This window comes from Lactuca saligna, chromosome 9, assembly GCF_052625555.1.
Source record: "Lactuca saligna cultivar CGN05327 chromosome 9, ASM5262555v1, whole genome shotgun sequence".
NCBI lineage: Eukaryota > Viridiplantae > Streptophyta > Magnoliopsida > Asterales > Asteraceae > Lactuca > Lactuca saligna.
In genome coordinates, this window is record NC_136425.1 from 54630236 (window position 1) to 54649692 (window position 19457).

Genomic DNA, 19457 nt, shown 5'->3' on the forward strand with positions numbered 1-19457 from the left:
AATCTCCTAGGCTAAGTCACCACAAATCATGCAACTCTAGTCCTATATATGAATACCTAGCCTACTCTAGCATGCATAACATATCATATCATAATTCTTAACACATAATGTAAGGGTATTATGGGAAATCACCTTTCGGGCGCTGGCTAATCGTACACACTACTCAGCTCTACTCATTTCAAAACATTTTAATTTTGATTTATGAAAAGTTGCTCAAATCCTCAATCTGAGTTCAGATACACCCGAAGGTGCATCCGAATCCCTCAAACCAAGGCTCTGATACCAACTTGTAACAATGTAAATTTTCAAAACAATTTTTCATTTTTAAAACATACATTTACTCATAAAATAATGTCAAAACATAATGTATCAAATGTTATCATCACAAAACATATCCCAGAATCTCAAAACATAAACTCCATGAGTGTGTACGGATCATGCCAGCGCCTTCCTGCGATCATCACTAAGACCTGAAACACATAGCACAGCAACTATAAGCATAAATGCTTAGTGAGTTACCTAAAATACCACATACACCACTCAAGGCCGTAGTATGACCCTCCGGTCAATGTGTCTTAGCGGGACTCTCCATTCCTGTAGCTCGTTGGACCCTTTGGTTCGGTAATAGCTCGTTGGACCCTTCGGTCCGGTCTATATCGTTGGACCCTCGGGTCCGGTCTACGCAATTCATAGCATACATATATCAAAACACATAATCTCAAACATACAAATAGCACACAAAACCCTCCGGTCCACACTTAGATACCACTCTAGGTAATGTATAGTGAGAAGACTCACCTGGGATATCTCGGATAATCTCGCATACGTATACACTGATCTAGCCTCCACCTAAATACATAAAAAAATATCTCAATCAATAATAGCTCTGCAATCTAGACTAGTCTCTCCCATGTCCTCTAAGAAGGGTAAAAGACCATTTTACCCTTCAAATGGTCCACAAGTCCAATTGTTGACCAAACCCTAAAAGTCAACAATAGTCAACGATCAAACTTTAACCAGAGTCATCGAGTGCACTCGTGTGACTGGGCGGGTCCGTGCGTTTCCTCTTCGCCCCTGGTCCTCACTTGACTCGCTGAGTCAAACCTACACTCAACAAGTTATCACAGGTCGCGAATCGCGGGGCAACCCAACTCGACTCGTCGAGTCCCCTTATGGGCTCGGTGAGTTCCTCCCATGAAAACACTCAAAAAAATCTTCTGAGGTTAGATCTGCTTCTCCAACTAGTAGATCTAACCTTCTAACACTCGAAAGTCTCGTAATGGTTCAAACTTTACGTTCATGCAATGATTATAAGACCAAAAATGGAGAAATAACATTTAAAATGGGGTTCTACTCTCAAAGCTCACATGAAACCTCTTAAAGATGGAAGCTTGGGACCTTTTGGACCTCTCAAGGTCCAGATCTATCATCTACACCCAAAGGGACATCATATGCTTCACAATCTAACTCAAAATGGTGCAAAGGAGACCCTAGATTCAAGAAATCTATCAAATACAAGAAATAGGAAAGAACTTGTACTTCAAAACGTGAATCTCAGTGGTAATAACACAGATCCAAGCTCCACAATCGATCTAGATTGGATTTTCTCACTCCTTCTTGCAAGCTTACACCAAAGGATGAAGAATTAGCCTCCAAAATGCACTCTAATCTCTCTTTGCTCTCTCTAGGGTTTTCTCATGGGAGTAGTGGCTGAAAATTATGGCCATAAGGGCCTTTAAATAGAGCTCAGGCCCTGAGATTTAGGTTTTCACTTTACAGCGCGGACTCGCTGAGTCCACGCATCGACTCATCAAGTCCGATCATTAATCCAGACCAGAATTCGCTTTCCTACTTGGCGAGTCTAAGCGTCAACTCACCGAGTCCCGTCATCAAACTAAAAATAAATAATTAAAATAAGATACCTAGGAATCTGGATGTTACAATTATGCTGACCGATAATCTATAGAATTGATCGATCTGAGATCTTCCCGGCCAGACGCCACCCTATGGAAAAATAGAACATGAAACCCATTGCCAATCACCGTTATCACTAACCCTACATAACCATACGTTGACTAAACTTTAACAATAATCAATAGATCGAATACTAAACTAGACCAAGTACTAACTCGATGCAAATACCTCTGCTAACCACTGATAACACTGGGCTTTCCCCCGATCTGCTAATGAGTAACATCAACCAGGATTACCCCCGATCTACTAACCAATCACAACACTTGGGTTTACCCCCGATCAGCTACCCAATGAATACACTTGGGCTTAACATAGCATACACTGAATCTGCAAGACTTAACTACTTGTACCATGCCTTTAGGTCGTGACTTACACTTACAGGTCCCAATCAAAGAAGAACAGACAAGGAAGCTGTAACGACCCGTTCCCGGTATGTTGAGCCTGAGGGCACGCGTGAGCCTGAGGGCACGCGTGAGCCGGGGACTCGGCGAGTTCATATCCCTGACTCAGCGAGTCCATCTGTCTGGGTGAAACCCTAAAATCCCCGGGTTGCCCACTATTTATACCACCTTATAGCCCCCATCCTCGCCTCCCTTACCCTGAGAACGCAGTGTTAGAACCCTAAACCTCCCTTGAAGAGCTTATATGTGTTTTGGTGCCATTTTGTGAAGGTGTGAAGAAGGAGAAGAAGGAAGAGGCAAGGAGAAGTGTTGTAGTGCAAAGATCCAAGGCCAAATCAGAGTTAATTGAGGTATTTTCGGAGTTCCATCTTGTTATATGCTTTAAACTTCCATTAGAGCTCTCCTAAGAGCTAGTTGATGCTTGTTCTAAGCCTTTCACTTGCATGAACGCCTTATTAAGTCGAAATAGCTATGGATCTGAATGTTGGGGTGTTGTAGAGCCCAGATCTACTGTCTTTTTGGAGTTATATTGCATGATAACCATAGATCTACCCATTTTATGCATCTTTTAGCCTTATTTCCCTTATTCATGAGGTTGTACACGTAAAGTTGGAAACTTTACGTGGTAAATCAACTTATTGGACCCAGATCTATCAATTGTATGTGTTGGATTCAAACAAAATCAAGTAAAAATCAGTTGCATGGCGGCAACTCGACGAGTCGGAAGAACGACTCGACGAGTTGGGTCGCGAGTCCCGAGTTCTTCAGTTTTATTAGTGTCGAGTAGACGAGGTGAGTTAGGGAGTGGACTCAGCGAGTTGAGGGTAAACTCAGTGATGGAGGGACTCGGCGAGTTGTTCATCAACTCGGCGAGTCCAAGGCAATCTTCTTAAAGATCAAGAACAACTCGTCGAGTCTGTTCATCCGACTCGGTGAGTCGGATGAAGATTGTCTGAGTTCTTGGATCAAGAGGGTACTCGTCGAGTCGATGCCAGACTCGACGAGTAGCAGTGAGTAAGAGTGAAATGTGAGAATGGGACTCGGCGAGTTGGGTGGCCCAACTCGGCGAGTCAGCCCAAAAGATAATTGACTTTGACCGAGGGTAAAAGAGTCATTTTACCCCAAGCGCAGTGTTTAGTATTTGATTGAGTGTGTTTATGGACTTGTAGCCGAGGAGATTCAGGAGCAGCCGCCGTTAGCTTTCCGAGCCACACACTCAGCAGCCAGCTTACGAGGTGAGTTTCCTTCCAGTAGGAACGGGTCTAAGGACACAATGCCGGCCCGTTCAGTTAGCAGTAGTTTCCGGATTTAGGTCCGATGCAGTAGTTAGTATGTTCGATGCCTTCGTGGCTCGAACAGGATTTGTGTGCTATGTTTCATGTGTTAAGTATTATGTGTTCCGGGCCACAGCCCGATGTAGCATGTCGTATATCTGTTATGCTAGTTGATGTGTTATGCTATGCCATGTTCAGTCAGTCAGTTCCAGACTTCGGTCTGATGCAGTTAGTTCCGGACTTCGGTCCGATGCAGGGGACAAGGTCCCAGTCAGTTCCGGACTTCAGTCCGATGCAGTTAGTTCCGGACTTCGGTCCGAGGCAGGGGACAAGGTCCCAGTCAGTTCCGGACTTCGGTCCGATGCAGTTAGTTCCGGACTTCGGTCCGATGCAGGGGACAAGGTCCCAATCAGTTCCGGACTTCGGTCCGATGCAGTTTCCGGGCTTCGGCCCGATGCAGTGGGCAAGGCCCAATATGTGTTTATATGTTATTGTATGGTATGTGGTAGTTTGGGGGAGCTCACTAAGCTTCGTGCTTACAGTTTCAGTTTGGTTTCAGGTACTTCCGCAAGCAAAGGGAAGAGCTCGGGGTGACAGCATCGCACACACCACAGCATAGCTTTTATCCTGGGGATGTCTCTTGATGTTTTGGATTGATGTAGTATGATACAGTTTTCCGCACAATATTTTATTATGTTTTGAGGATACATCGCGTATGTTTTATGTTATGATACTTATATTATGGTTTTGATTATATGGAAAAATGAAAATTTTTGGGTCGTGTTTTTGGGTCGTGTTTTTGGGTCGTTTCAGAAGCCCTTCTCATAACCCTCAAACTGGGCTCCTAAAACCCTAGAACCCTAATTCACAAAAACATCCTACGAATTGCTAACACAACCATAAATAAGACAATACAAAAAGAAATTCAACATCTGGCAACGACCCGAACGTGGAAAATAGAAGATTGGACAGTTGTGAAAAACTCTTGAACTAAAGAAATATGGATGAGAACTAAACCTTTTCATAAGGTCTTCCTGCTATAAATTCCTCACTCTCCTGCACTTCAAATGTGCTAGACTCTCACATTTCCAAAACCCTTCAAAATCCAAAGCCAACTTGAACTGTACTACTTGATCCCCACCCGTGATATCCAAATATACAAGAGTATTTGAACTCTTAAACAACATTTAAAAGTTCCAACATGCATGAATAATCTCCAAGGATGACAATCAATTCAATGATAAATTAGAAATTAAATAAAACTCGAGCTAATTAAAACAATTCCATTCAAGAGATCATCAAATTTTACAAATAAACTTCAAAACATAAATAGAAAGATACAAATGATACCATCAATATAATATCCGAAAAAAATCAAAGAACTAATAACTTAAACCTCAGCCTTTGAAACTCCAAACGCTTTATGATGTCCGTTGGGTAACTGCCAAGCTAGGGGTGTAGGGTTCTACACCGCTCTAAAAATGATAATGGGACAACGAGCTCTAATGTGGCCCTCCTGAACGTAATGGAAACAAACCGTCTTACTCTACTTGCAATCCATACTAAAATGGTCCTGTATGCCACACTTACAGCAAGCAAAACATTCAGACTTTCCTTCATGAAACTTCCTGTACCTGACACACTCGAAACTCGTCCTCTCAACTGCTATTGAACTTGATTCGTCGGACTTGAATTGCTTGGCCGCAGGATGATACTTCCTTGAAGCTATCCTCCCCTCCTATCCCTAGATTGGCAACTCAATATCCCTCCTCCCAATGCGCGATTACAACTCATACAAAGTCCAATACGACTGAGGTCATACAAACTCTTGAATGTCCGTCTTGAGCATACACAAGTAACGTGACATCTTTACCCGCTCGGAAGCGGCATACTTTAGGTAAAAGAGGGATCTTTATGTAAACATCCTAGTGATCTTCGTCACCGACTAGTCGTCTGCTTGAGGGATAGGTACTCATATACATGTCGCTCTCGATCTACCAATGGAACATACGCTATACGGAACATCTGCATAGATTTCTCGTAACCTACTTTGGCTCACTCTACAAAGAAAATGCTCGTGTCCACAAAACCCCACCGATCCTTCGCACCTTAGCGAAGAATATTCAATGCAAATTTCAGCTTCTGGTGCTCGGGACATCAACATGTGACGAAACATCAATCCGCATTAGATATCCATCTCAAAAGTGATAATCGATTCCTTGTAACCTCTGAACTCCGAAGGCTTCGCATTACTAAATTCATGCTACAAAATCGGCCCACTCCTCTGAAGTCATGCAACGGCCACAACTACAGTGGATGTGCGAGTAGCAACCATCAAAGTCTTCGATCAATTCGGTCTTAAATGACCCAAACAACTCCGAAATTGCCTCCCTTACTGCCATTTGCACTTTGATAGTAATCATCCCGCATATCTCCTCATCACTCGACCTATCCTTTTAGTGGTACCTGTTGGGTTATGAGCATTCTAACACTCCTAAGTGTACATGCAACCCTAAATACCTTGGATCTATGTTTTCTCTATTATACATGCAAATATGAACATCCAAGGTATTATCCTAATCTAGCATACAAAATAATGGATATAACAAGATAGAATACATACCTTTTTCATGTAGAAAGTCTTCATGAAGCTTGAGTGCCTAGTGCCCCAAGTGTGACACCTCAAATGGTTCACACAACACCAAATACACTTGGAATAACTTGAGAGAATTCTACACTTCATAAAATCGGCTAGCCCTCTCTAGAATAATACTAGTAGCCGATTTTGGGAAGAATAATATCTTTATATAGTGTTACAATTAGGGTAAACCCTAATTGTCATGATTTTCCATTTCCTTGGATCCATGGGTTCAAATACACCATGGAGCATCCATGGACCATCCTATGGGTTTTAACCCAACTTGATTATCCATGGAGCATTAGCCCACTATACAAGTATGGATGATTTACACAATTAACCCATATATTTAATTAGTCTTCTTTTGATCACTTAATTAATCCTAGATTAATTCTTGATCAATACTAATTAAATAATCTTATTATTCTTATTATTAATATACTAGAACTTATAATATATTAATAACCATAAGTGTCTTATTTCTCTCATTTAGTCTATCCAAGTGCATGATGGTATGCAACCCAAATGGACCATGCCGGGTCGGGTCAAGTCTTACCAATTATAGTTATGGACTTAGATATTAATCCAACAGTCTCCCACTTGGATAAGTCTAAAACTATTATTGCGTATGACTTCAGGAACCAACTAGCAATCGTAGCTCTCAAAAGCTTCTGTCGAACTCTGACCTTGTAGATGAACTCTGACCTTGTCAATGACTTGTCCATTAGATAAGGGATCATATATTCCTCCATTCTAGATATCATATGGACTGGGACATGGATTATAATCATTCTCTCTGTCCATTAGTTGTTTCCCGATTTCCGATTTATGACGACTGACTAATTGAACAAATCAAATTAGTCCTGGCCCGGCCGAGCACTTCCATTTGTCATCATCAAATCATCGAGGGGCCCACAGATATCGCTTTTATCCCAAAGGTAAAAGGAATGGATAAACTTCGACTCATATGGCTTGTTCTACTACTTGTTGATTCATACACAAAGGCACGTTTTATAACATCGAGTTACCAATGCGTTTTCGTGCAATCAATGTACTATCAACTCATAGTAACAACTCATATCTCTAGGTTTGAAGAATATAAGATATTATCGTCTCATGATCACTCGTGATAAAATCCATGAAGTGATTCCAATGAGCGCGGGTTGAATCCAATATTCAGAACTTATGAGTACTCATGAGTGTTGTAGCTATTTGTCCAACACCTTAGATCTTTACAAGCCAACCCATGACAGTCTTAATTCATATCTACTTCCAACATATGACTGACTGTGGATGGTTTGAATAACTTAGTCATTCCGGAAGAATAACCTAGTTTATTTTGGAAGTCAAAACATGCAAAATGAAACACAAGAATAATTGAATCCAGTATGGTATCAAAACCTATGAACATAAATAAAACACCTTTTATTTATCACCATATGATTACACATTATTCATTGTATACTGTTTCAGCTATCAACTTTATTCTTGAATTTAAAACAATAGTTGTCCCATGCTCCAAGTATGTACACTATGTTTTTCTAAACACTAGTCATGCCATACACCAAGTATGCACACTATGTTTGTCTATGATCTTTACTTTGTGAACTAGATCCATTGAACATAACTTCACACTCCCAAATTGTAATAGCTCGGAATTTCAGGTATTACTTTAAATTATCTTGGGGAATATTTAGGGGGGACTCGGCGAGTCTATGCCTGACTCGCCGAGTAGGACCACGGTCTTAGTCACAGATTCGCGACTGGACTCGACGAGTCCATTAGGGACTCGGTGAGTCGACGCTGTTCAGCTGAAACCCTAGCCGTTTTGATTCTGGATGGTATATAATGCCTTTAGGGCCGTCATGTCTCTTCTTTTGGCCGATTGAAGATAACCAAAAGGTCTGTGGGCATCTGGAACAAGGGTGAAGGCTAGTGGAAGCTTGAAGAGGTTGTTAGGCAAGGAGAGGCAAGGTGGTGATCAAAGGAGGTTCAAGGGGTCGAGCTCTGAAGGTTGGGGACACAGGGAACACGTTTTCCAGGTAATCCTCGGATCATTTTCTGTAGTTTTGGCGTTGTGTACGAATCTAGGGTTTAGGAAACCCATTTAAGGATTTGATAGATTATAGTGTTGTTACAAGTGTTTAAACCCCTGTAATAGTATATGTGAAGGTCCAGGAAGTCCCATATCTATATATTACGGAATCATGCGAGTACAGGAGGCAGCTGATTGACTGCATGGCGAGGACTCGCCGAGTCCAATGATCAGACTCGGCGAGTATCTTGAACATTCACTAGGACACGCCGAGTTGTTCCTCAGACTCGGCGAGTAGCTTGAAGATCTACTGGAACTCGGCGAGTCGTTCTTTAGACTCGGCGAGTGGAGTCGGGGTGTCTAGACTCGCCGAGTTGCCTTTGCACTCGACGAGTCCGGTCAAGTTGACCGTTGACCTGTATGTAATTTAGTAGGGTCAGTTGTCTTGTTTGATAAGATCATTAATAAAGGTATGTGGTATTATAGGGAGCCTGCAGATTAGCGGATCGAGTGCGAGTGGCTCGAAGGGTTTATAGCTTGCATACTACAAGGTGAGTCTTCTCACTATACTTCTCCCGGAAGGGTTTGACTGCGTGACCGGAAGGTCGTATGTGTTATATTTATGCTATGTCTAGAGAGGGAGATGCTTTATATGTGATGTATGCTTATATGTGATGTATGCTTATACGGGCCGGAAGGCGAGACTTTATGTGATAGAAAGAACGGTACGATGTATGGCTTATGTGTTATGTGTGATATGTTATATGTGTTATGTTTTTTACTATTATGGGCCGGAAGGCAAAATACTATGGGCCGGAAGGCAATTTAATACGGGCCGGAAGGCGATATGTTATGGGCCGGAAGGTGATTATGTTACGGGCCGGAAGGCAATGTTATGTGGACCGAAAGGTCCGGGCCGGAAGGCGTATGTGGGTAAGTCGTATACTGGGGAACTCACTAAGCATTAATGCTTACTAGTTGTGTTTATGTTTTTCAGGTACTAGTGATGACCGTGGGAAGGCGCCGGCGTGACACGTACACACTGCCATTGTTGAAGATCTTGAGGATTCGTTATTTATATTTTTGCAATAAACTTGGAATAAACTCTTTTGTCGAATAATGATGTTTTATTTTAAATGAAAAAAATTATTTGAAAATTTGAACTGTTACAATTGGTATCAGAGCCTTGGTTTGAGGGATTCGGGTGTACTTTCGGGTGCAACTGAACTCAGACCGGGGATTTGAGGAAAAACCTTTTTAAAATAATAAGGACACAACATTTCATAAATGGTAAGGCGGTAAAACAAGAATGGAGCAGTGTGTACGATCAGCCAGCGCCCGAACGGTAAAGATCCCCAGAATACCTTACAATGTTATGTTATGCACTGAATTATGAATTGTTATGCATGCTAGAAGACTAGGTATACATGATAGGACTAGAATTGCCTGTTTTGTGATGCCTTAGTCTAGGGAGATTGTTTATATGAGATATTTGGTAGCGTGCAAGTAGATAGTGCATACTAGAGGTAGAGTACTCATTATTCGGGATTTGGGGAGGAAGATTTGGGACGAATACTGATGCGGTGTGGTCGGTAGTATTGGGCCCGTACTACCGAAGACACTGGATCGGTGGAAGACCCAAGTAAGAATCCCTGGAAATTGGAGACTGAGTAGGGCGCGTATCGAGTACAATTGTACTTGGTGGAGTCTCTGATGATTTTATGTTATATTTCAGAGACATCATGGTCATCACACGCAATGGGGCGAGTTCGAGCGGTGCGAGTGACGAGGAGATTCGTCAGATTATTCAGGAAGAGGTAGCTGCGGCGGTTCGGGCTGAGATCCCGGAGATGTTTGGGTCTATTAAGACCACTCTGATGGAGGAGTTCGAGGAGCGGTACGCCGCACTTACTGAAGCTACAGTCGCTGCCGCTACCGCAGCTGTGGCTGCTGCTAGGCCACAAGGGGGTGATTCATTGCTATTCAGGGAATTCAGCAACACGAAACCCCCTGAATTTGATGGGACGCAGGATCCGATTGCGGCTATGAGGTGGATCGCCGACATTGAGGGGTGCTTCTATACTTGCTCATGCCCGGAGCACCTGAGGGTACGGTTCGCCTTGAACCAGCTCCGTCTGGGAGCGAAGGATTGGTGGAAGTTCGTGACGGCGAACTTCACTCAGGCAGAGATTTCAGCGGTGCCATGGGAGAGGTTTACGGAGATGTTCAGGGACGAGTACGTTCCCCCGGTGGAGAGGGAGCGATTGATTCAGGAGTTCTTGACCCTTAAGCAGGGTACTAACTCCGTGGCAGTGATCACGCGGAAGTTTCATGAGAGGGCAATGTTCTGCCCTGAGCTGGTATCTACAGAGCAGTCGCGGATGAGCCGGTATTTGGGCGTTTTGAAGAGGGAGATCCGGGAGTTTGTGTCAAACTCCACCTATCGTACTTTCACTGAGCTTCAGGCGAACGCCAGGAAGCGCGAGATCGAGTTGGAGACTCAGGCGAGGGAGGAGGCTGAGTCTCGGCAGGTGGATCGGCGGCCGGCTCAGTCTCAGCCGGCAGCCAAGCGGACTAAGTTCGCTGATTCGAGGATGGGAGGTCCGAAGGGTCGCACTTGCGTGAAGTGAAGCAGGAGTCACGATGGGGTGTGTCGAGCTGGTGGTTGCTACAAGTGTGGCAAGGAGGGACATATTGCCAGGGATTGCCCTAAGGGGTTTATGGTTTGCTTTCACTGCAACCAGACAGGCCATCGGAAGGCCGAGTGTCCGCAGCTTCGTCAGGGAGCTACACCTACTACCAGGACTACTGAGACCCGACCGGCGAAGGTCGAGGCCCCGAGGGCTCGCGGGAGAGCCTTTCAGCTGACTGCAGAGGAGGTCCGCGCTGCACCCGACGTTGTGGCAGGTATGTTATCATTCACGTAATTACTTAAAGGTTGAAATGTTATGCTTATGTTAATGTATGTGTAGGTACTTTTCTTGTGAACTCTATGCCTGCTCTAGTGTTATTTGATTCGGGTGCGAGTAGATCGTTTGTATCGTTAGCCTTTAGTCAGCATATCGGCACTAGTCGTGAGCCGTTAAGTCGGCCTTTGAGTGTTTCTATTGCGGCCGAGAGGGTGGTTTGTGCTACGGAGGTTCTTCGGGGATGTGTGCTAGAGATCTTCGGGGTCGCGTTCCCGATTGACCTAGTTCCTATTGCGATGGGGGACGTCTGTGTCATCGTGGGCATGGACTGGTTGAGCCGATTCAGCGCTGTCATCGACTGCGAACGTCAGCTGGTGACTATACGAGACCCTAGTGGGGGAGTTCTTACGGTATACGGTGAGGGTACCCGTTCGGGATCAGCTTTTTGTTCGGCCGCTAGGGCGAGGCAATGCATACAGCGGGGATGTAACGGTTTTGTGGCGTATGTGATGGATACGCGGGAGACTTCCGAGAGGCCGAAGACAGTGGAGGAGGTTCCAGTGGTGCGCGAGTTTCCAGATGTTTTTCCCGAGGATTTGTCGGGAGTACCTCCTGCGAGGCAAGTAGAGTTTGGTATCGATCTAGTTCCAGGGGCTACGCCTATTGTGAAGGTGCCTTATCGCCTTGCACCTCCAGAGATGCAAGAGTTGTCCTTGCAACTTCAGGAGTTGTTGGGAAAGGGATTTATTCGGCCGAGTAGCTCGCCGTGGGGAGCACCGATTCTGTTCGTCAAGAAGAAGGATGGTTCACACCGGATGTGTATCGATTACCGGGAACTTAACAAGGTGACGGTCAAGAACCGCTATCCGTTACCGAGGATCGATGATCTATTCGATCAGTTGCAAGGGGCATCTTGGTTTTCCAAGATTGATTTGAGATCAGGGTACCATCAGGTAAGAGTGCGGGATGAGGACGTCCAGAAGACAGCATTTAGGACGCGGTATGGGCATTTCGAGTTCGTGGTGATACCTTTTGGGCTCACCAATGCCCCAGCAGTGTTCATGGACCTCATGAACAGGGTATGCAGGCCGATGCTGGATCGGTTTGTGATTGTATTTATCGACGACATTCTGGTGTATTCGCGGTCTAGAGAGCAGCATGAGGGACATTTGAGGGAGGTCCTTGAGGTGCTGAGGTCGGAGAAGCTATACGCAAAATTCTCCAAATGTGACTTCTGGTTACGGGAGGTCCAATTTCTGGGGCACGTTGTAAATAAGGCAGGGATATTGGTTGATCCGGCCAAGGTAGAAGCAGTGATGAGTTGGGAGGCACCGAAGTCACCTTCTGAGATCAGGAGTTTCCTTGGGTTGGCGGGGTACTATCAGAGGTTTATTAGGGACTTCTCCAAGATCGCGGTGCCGCTCACCAGATTGACCCGGAAGGGTGTTACATTTTCATGGGGACCCGAGCAGCAGACTTCCTTCGAGACACTTCGTCAGAGACTGTGCGAAGCCCCAATATTAGCTCTCCCGGAAGGGATGGAGGACTTTGTCGTATATTGCGACGCATCGATTTCGGGGCTGGGTGCAGTGTTGATGCAGAGGGGCCATGTGATAGCCTATGCATCGAGGCAGCTGAAGCGTCACGAGGCGAGGTATCCCACGCATGACTTAGAGTTGGGGGCGGTAGTGTTCGCCCTCAAAATTTGGCGTCACTACCTGTACGGGGTTCGTTGTACCGTATACACGGACCATAAGAGTTTAAAGTATTTGATGGATCAACCCAACCTAAATATGCGTCAGAGGAGATGGTTAGATGTGGTTAAGGATTATGACTGTGAGATCCTGTACCACCCAGGCAAGGCTAATGTGGTAGCTGACGCATTGAGTCGTAGGACGGAGAGCACTCCATTGCGGGACGTATGTTTGAGATTGACGGTGATGACTCCGGTATTAGATGCTATTCGTGGGGCACAGGCCGAGGTTGTGAAATCTGGGATGCAGAAACAGGAGCGGGTCGTCGGGTTGATTTCAGAGTTCGTTATGGATGGACGGAGACTTCTGACGTTTCAGGGTCGGATCTGGGTACCATTCGTGGGCGGTACGCGTGTTACTTTGATGGAGGAGGCACACAGATCGAAATTCTCGATCCATCCCGGTGCTACGAAAATGTATTTGGATTTGAGAAAGGAGTACTGGTGGCCTTGCATGAAGAGAGACGTCGCCTGGTTCGTTGAGAGGTGCTTGACCTGCCGTAGGGTTAAGGCCGAGCACCAGAGACCGCACGGTAAGTTGCAACCCTTGGAGATTCCTGAGTGGAAGTGGGAACAGATCACGATGGATTTCATCACTAAATTGCCGAGAACTGCCAGGGGAGTCGATGCGATTTGGGTGATTGTGGATAGGCTAACAAAGAGTGCACACTTCCTTGCCATTAGCGAAAGTTCATCAGCAGAGAAGTTGGCAGAGTTATACGTGAGAGAGATAGTGTCTCGGCATGGGGTACCGATTTCGATTGTTTCAGATCGCGACGTACGTTTCACTTCCAGGTTCTGGAAGAAATTTCATGAGGAGTTGGGTACTAAACTGCATTTTAGTACCGCATACCATCCCCAGACCGACGGTCAGAGCGAGCGGACGATTCAAACATTGGAAGACATGCTTAGAGCGTGTGTGTTAGACTTCGGGGGTAGCTGGGATGCGCATCTGCCGTTGGCTGAGTTTTCCTACAACAACAGCCATCATTCGAGCATTGGTATGCCACCTTTTGAGTTGTTGTATGGTAGGAGGTGTCGGACTCCCATTTGCTGGGGAGAAGTGGGACAGAGAGTGATGGGCAGTACAGAGATCGTACTTCAAACGACCGAACAGATTCAACAGGTGAGGCAGAGGTTATTGACCGCCCAGAGCCGACAGAAGAGTTATGCGGACAGACGCCGGTCCGAGCTCGAATTCCAGGTTGGCGACTTCGTTCTCCTAAAGGTTTCTCCTTGGAAAGGAGTGATTCGGTTCAGAAAGAGGGGCAAATTGGGGCCTCAGTTCATAGGTCCATTTCGGGTAATTGCAAGGGTAGGTCGGGTAGCTTATCGGTTGGAGTTGCCAGCGGAGCTGAGTCAGATTCACAATACCTTTCACGTATCACAGTTGAGGAAGTGTATAGCCGATGAAGCGGCAGTGGTTCCGTTAGAAGATATTCAGGTGGATGCGAGCCTGAATTACGCCGAGAGACCAGTAGCTATCAGGGATCGGAAGATCAAGGTTCTACGGAACAAGGAGATACCTCTGGTGTTGGTTCAGTGGCAACATCGGAAGGGATCGGAGATGACTTGGGAGCCGGAGAGTGAAATGCGGGAGCAACATCCGGAGTTATTCGCAGAATGAGACTTCGAGGTCGAAGTCTAGTTCTAGTGGGGGAGAGTTGTAACAGCCCGGAATTTCAGGTATTACTTTAAATTATCTTGGGGAATATTTAGGGGGGACTCGGCGAGTCTATGCCTGACTCGCCGAGTAGGACCACGGTCTTAGTCACAGATTCGCGACTGGACTCGACGAGTCCATTAGGGACTCGGCGAGTCGACGCTGTTCAGCTGAAACCCTAGCCGTTTTGATTCTGGATGGTATATAATGCCTTTAGGGCCGTCATGTCTCGTCTTTTGGCCGATTGAAGATAACCAAAAGGTCTGTGGGCATCTGGAACAAGGGTGAAGGCTAGTGGAAGCTTGAAGAGGTTGTTAGGCAAGGAGAGGCAAGGTGGTGATCAAAGGAGGTTCAAGGGGTCGAGCTCTGAAGGTTGGGGACACAGGGAACACGTTTTCCAGGTAATCCTCGGATCATTTTCTGTAGTTTTGGCGTTGTGTACGAATCTAGGGTTTAGGAAACCCATTTAAGGATTTGATAGATTATAGTGTTGTTACAAGTGTTTAAACCCCTGTAATAGTATATGTGAAGGTCCAGGAAGTCCCATATCTATATATTACGGAATCATGCGAGTACAGGAGGCAGCTGATTGACTGCATGGCGAGGACTCGCCGAGTCCAATGATCAGACTCGTCGAGTATCTTGAAGATTCACTAGGACACGCCGAGTTGTTCCTCAGACTCGGCGAGTAGCTTGAAGATCTACTGGAACTCGGCGAGTCGTTCTTTAGACTCGGCGAGTGGAGTCGGGGTGTCTAGACTCGCCGAGTTGCCTTTGCACTCGACGAGTCCGGTCAAGTTGACCGTTGACCTGTATGTAATTTAGTAGGGTCAGTTGTCTTGTTTGATAAGATCATTAATAAAGGTATGTGGTATTATAGGGAGCCTGCAGATTAGCGGATCGAGTGCGAGTGGCTCGAAGGGTTTATAGCTTGCATACTACAAGGTGAGTCTTCTCACTATACTTCTCCCGGAAGGGTTTGACTGCGTGACCGGAAGGTCGTATATGTTATATTTATGCTATGTCTAGAGAGGGAGATGCTTTATATGTGATGTATGCTTATATGTGATGTATGCTTATACGGGCCGAAAGGCGAGACTTTATGTGATAGAAAGAACGGTACGATGTATGGCTTATGTGTTATGTGTGATATGTTATATGTGTTATGTTTTATACTATTATGGGCCGGAAGGCAAAATACTATGGGCCGGAAGGCAATTTAATACGGGCCGGAAGGCGATATGTTATGGGCCGGAAGGCGATTATGTTACGGGCCGGAAGGCAATGTTATGTGGACCGAAAGGTCCGGGCCGGAAGGCGTATGTGGGTAAGTCGTATACTGGGGAACTCACTAAGCATTTATGCTTACTAGTTGTGTTTATGTTTTTCAGGTACTAGTGATGACCGTGGGAAGGCGCCGGCGTGACACGTACACACTGCCATTGTTGAAGATCTTGAGGATTCGTTATTTATATTTTTGCAATAAACTTGGAATAAACTCTTTTGTCGAATAATGATGTTTTATTTTAAATGAAAAAAATTATTTGAAAATTTGAACTGTTACACAAATCCTTACTGTAAATACAAGAATTCCAAATTCATGTCATTTACTAAAATCTATTAGACTCTAAACTTATATGCATTGATCCTCTTGTAATGATTATGCACAAAGTCAGAAAGACTTGGCAACAATCATTACAGAGTATTCCAAAGGAGATCAATTCCTTGGAAACATCCTTCTTGCATTAAATTTCCTTGATCTTACACAGATTGAAATTTCTGACTTTGAAACATTTCCAGATTCATTTTGACTATAACTTCTGAACAAGAGTTGCCTCCTTACAGATTATGTCAATATGGTCCTTCCAGAATTATCACTATACTTCTAATTGTCCTTGAGAAACCAATCTTTGGTAAACCTTAGATTGTCCTCGATAATTGTTTAATCCTTTTAGTCATATCCAGTTCTAAACCTTTTTCCTTCTTAATGCCCCAAGCATTTGGAAAGTTTTAGAAAGGATGAATATAGCACATGTAATCGAACCTATATCCGAAGCATATGGGACACGATTCATGATGTCTCACATAAAGACTAAACCAGTCTTTTGCTATAACATTTCCATTTCTATTTGCCAAGTTCTCATAATTCAGATTATGAAAAGGGATGCCGTAATCATAATCGAATTTTAGAACGCAAATAATGGACCCATATACAGAATTTCCTTATGTTGAGCCATTCCAACATGAAATTCATATATATCCTTGACTAAATTATTAAAACCTCACGATCTAAGCTTATAGATTTGAGATGAAGTATAATTTCCTCTCCCTTAATTATAGCAAAACAACTTTTTCCCAATTGAAACCTTTTGTTTTCTATAATTAACATTGCTAACTTGCAATCTATATCATAATTATCATGCTCCCACTAACATGATGATTATTAGCATAACACTTATGCTCTCACTAGCTTTGACATGTACTAAGAAATCAGCTGGACTTCTAGAAATCAATACTTTATTGACTTTCTTACCAAAGTTCAGATTTCTGACACTTGATTGTTTTGATAGAACTTTATCAAAATCATACACCTTCCCTTAGATAGCACACTCGTGTGTCTACACAATTATGAAGAGGGATGCCATAATCATAATGGTTAGACCTTTTTGCCACTTCTCACAAGTCCAGGTTAGTGTGCCGGTGAACCACACACGCTCCACTAACAACTTTGAGAATGCAAATATCACAATTGCTATCTAACTAAAATCTACTTAGTGAAAGTGTTTCCTCACCATCATTTTCATGAATCGGAGAGAAACCTTATGACACTTAGATTTATTGGTGTATGTGTTCTTATCCATGTGAATTGTCAAAACCATAGTCACAAGACAAAGATAATGACAAATCCAAAACCATATGGATCGAACTCAATCTTAATTTCTTGCCACCTGACAGCTCAAGGGCCTGCCATTGCTTCCAAGTTGTTGTGCAACCAATTGAGAACTCTAAGAACTCATATGCAAAGCCAACTTTAACTGGAATGGGCGCAGAATATGTCAACACGATAGGTTATAAACCTCAAGTTGTGTGCTAGTGAGGAACTTCAGGTTTCATTCTTGATTAGTTCTTGAGACTTTCAAGACCTTTAAGACTCCCACTGTCCTCTTGACCTATAAGACTCCCTTGTCAAACATCCAAGAGATAGTGCAGATTCTAATCAAGACAAAGACTTCACACAATTGGCCTTAGTTGGTCTTTGTTTTATCCAAAACATCACAACTTACCAATTTCAAATGTACAAGGGTAGGAAACTTTTACTCTTACATTTGTCAAGTGTTTTAAACCTTCTTTAAGACATGTCACTCAAATTACAATCTTGGAGTATGACTCTAAGACTTGTATTGGAACGAAGTATGACTCATCTTCTTGATTTAACCATTTCAACAATTCAAGATCCCTTCTTCTTAGTCATAAGAATGCACTAAGACTTCCTTAGAGAACAAATTTTGATATGGTTTCTTAATCATTAAGATGATCACAAAACTGATACTAAAGTACTCTCCCATCTTTTCAGATTTGAGAAACTTTTATCCTTCTGCCTAATTTGATTCTTCTTATTCGCTCTGCCTTACATTGGAACCTTTTCCAATGTCTCAGAGTTACACTTAAGCATGTAAGTATAATCATATTTACTGAGCTTTAGTAAACTATGACGAATAGCCTTATATCTTTTGTGGTGGACTTGACCAGTGCACATAACTATGTACTCGATCCCTTAGTCCATTACTTGACTCACACATCCATGTGAACAAGTAATTAGTCTTAATTTTTCCAATACTTGAAAGTTCTCATTCATCATGCTATACACCTTGCATGATTCCAAGTTCCGGTCCAATTGAGACTTGGGTGATGAGAATCTTTCCTTTATTTGATAAATTTAGACATTACCACAAATGAAAGAATCAATTTCAAACTTCCACTCTTGCTATTAATGGAATCATATAAGCAACAATTTTTCCTCAAATGCCATTGTAAGGATATTTTAAAATAACTAAAATAAAAAATTTTATTTTATTTTAAAACTATGCGGAAAAACTTATCCTTACAATCCATATGAAAACCAGTTGTTATCTATTCCTTAGCAATATCTCATAACTCCTAAGAAGTAGCTCAAGAATCCGATTTTCAAACTACGCGATAGAAATCCATCTATGCGATCAGATTCAACATATTCTTTCTTTAAGTTCCTTTACTTTTCTTTGATTCTTAAAACATTACCATGTGACCCAGTCACATCATGTATCAGGAATCTCAGAATAGAAACTTAACAGAGTTAAATTAGTGGACTTTACCTGAAGTAGAGTCAAACTTATTGACTTTAACATCCTTAGGTAAACTTGGCAGCTTCGCAACCAATGCCCCTTCCTTTGGCAATATAAACATATGGACCCTTTGATAATGGTACACGAGACTATCACAGACTTAGACTTTTCTCTTTACCATTTGGTCAACCGAGTTGACTATGGCCGATCCCTTTCCATTGAGAAGAGAATGCTTTTCTGGATTTCCTGTGTCACTATTGTCAATGTCCATCAAGTTTTGAGGAAGTTGATCTTAACAAATAGATAAGATCATTAAGGGTCTTGTCATAGTCTGTTTCATAGGTGTTCCAAAAGAACTCACTATGTGACTTAGAAAGTAGTTGAACCACCAACTTTCTCAAAACTTTGACACCCTTCTCTCCCGGCTTGTCAATATGTGACTACATCTCTAAGATGTGATCACACCTAGACCTTGCCTTGCCAATGGG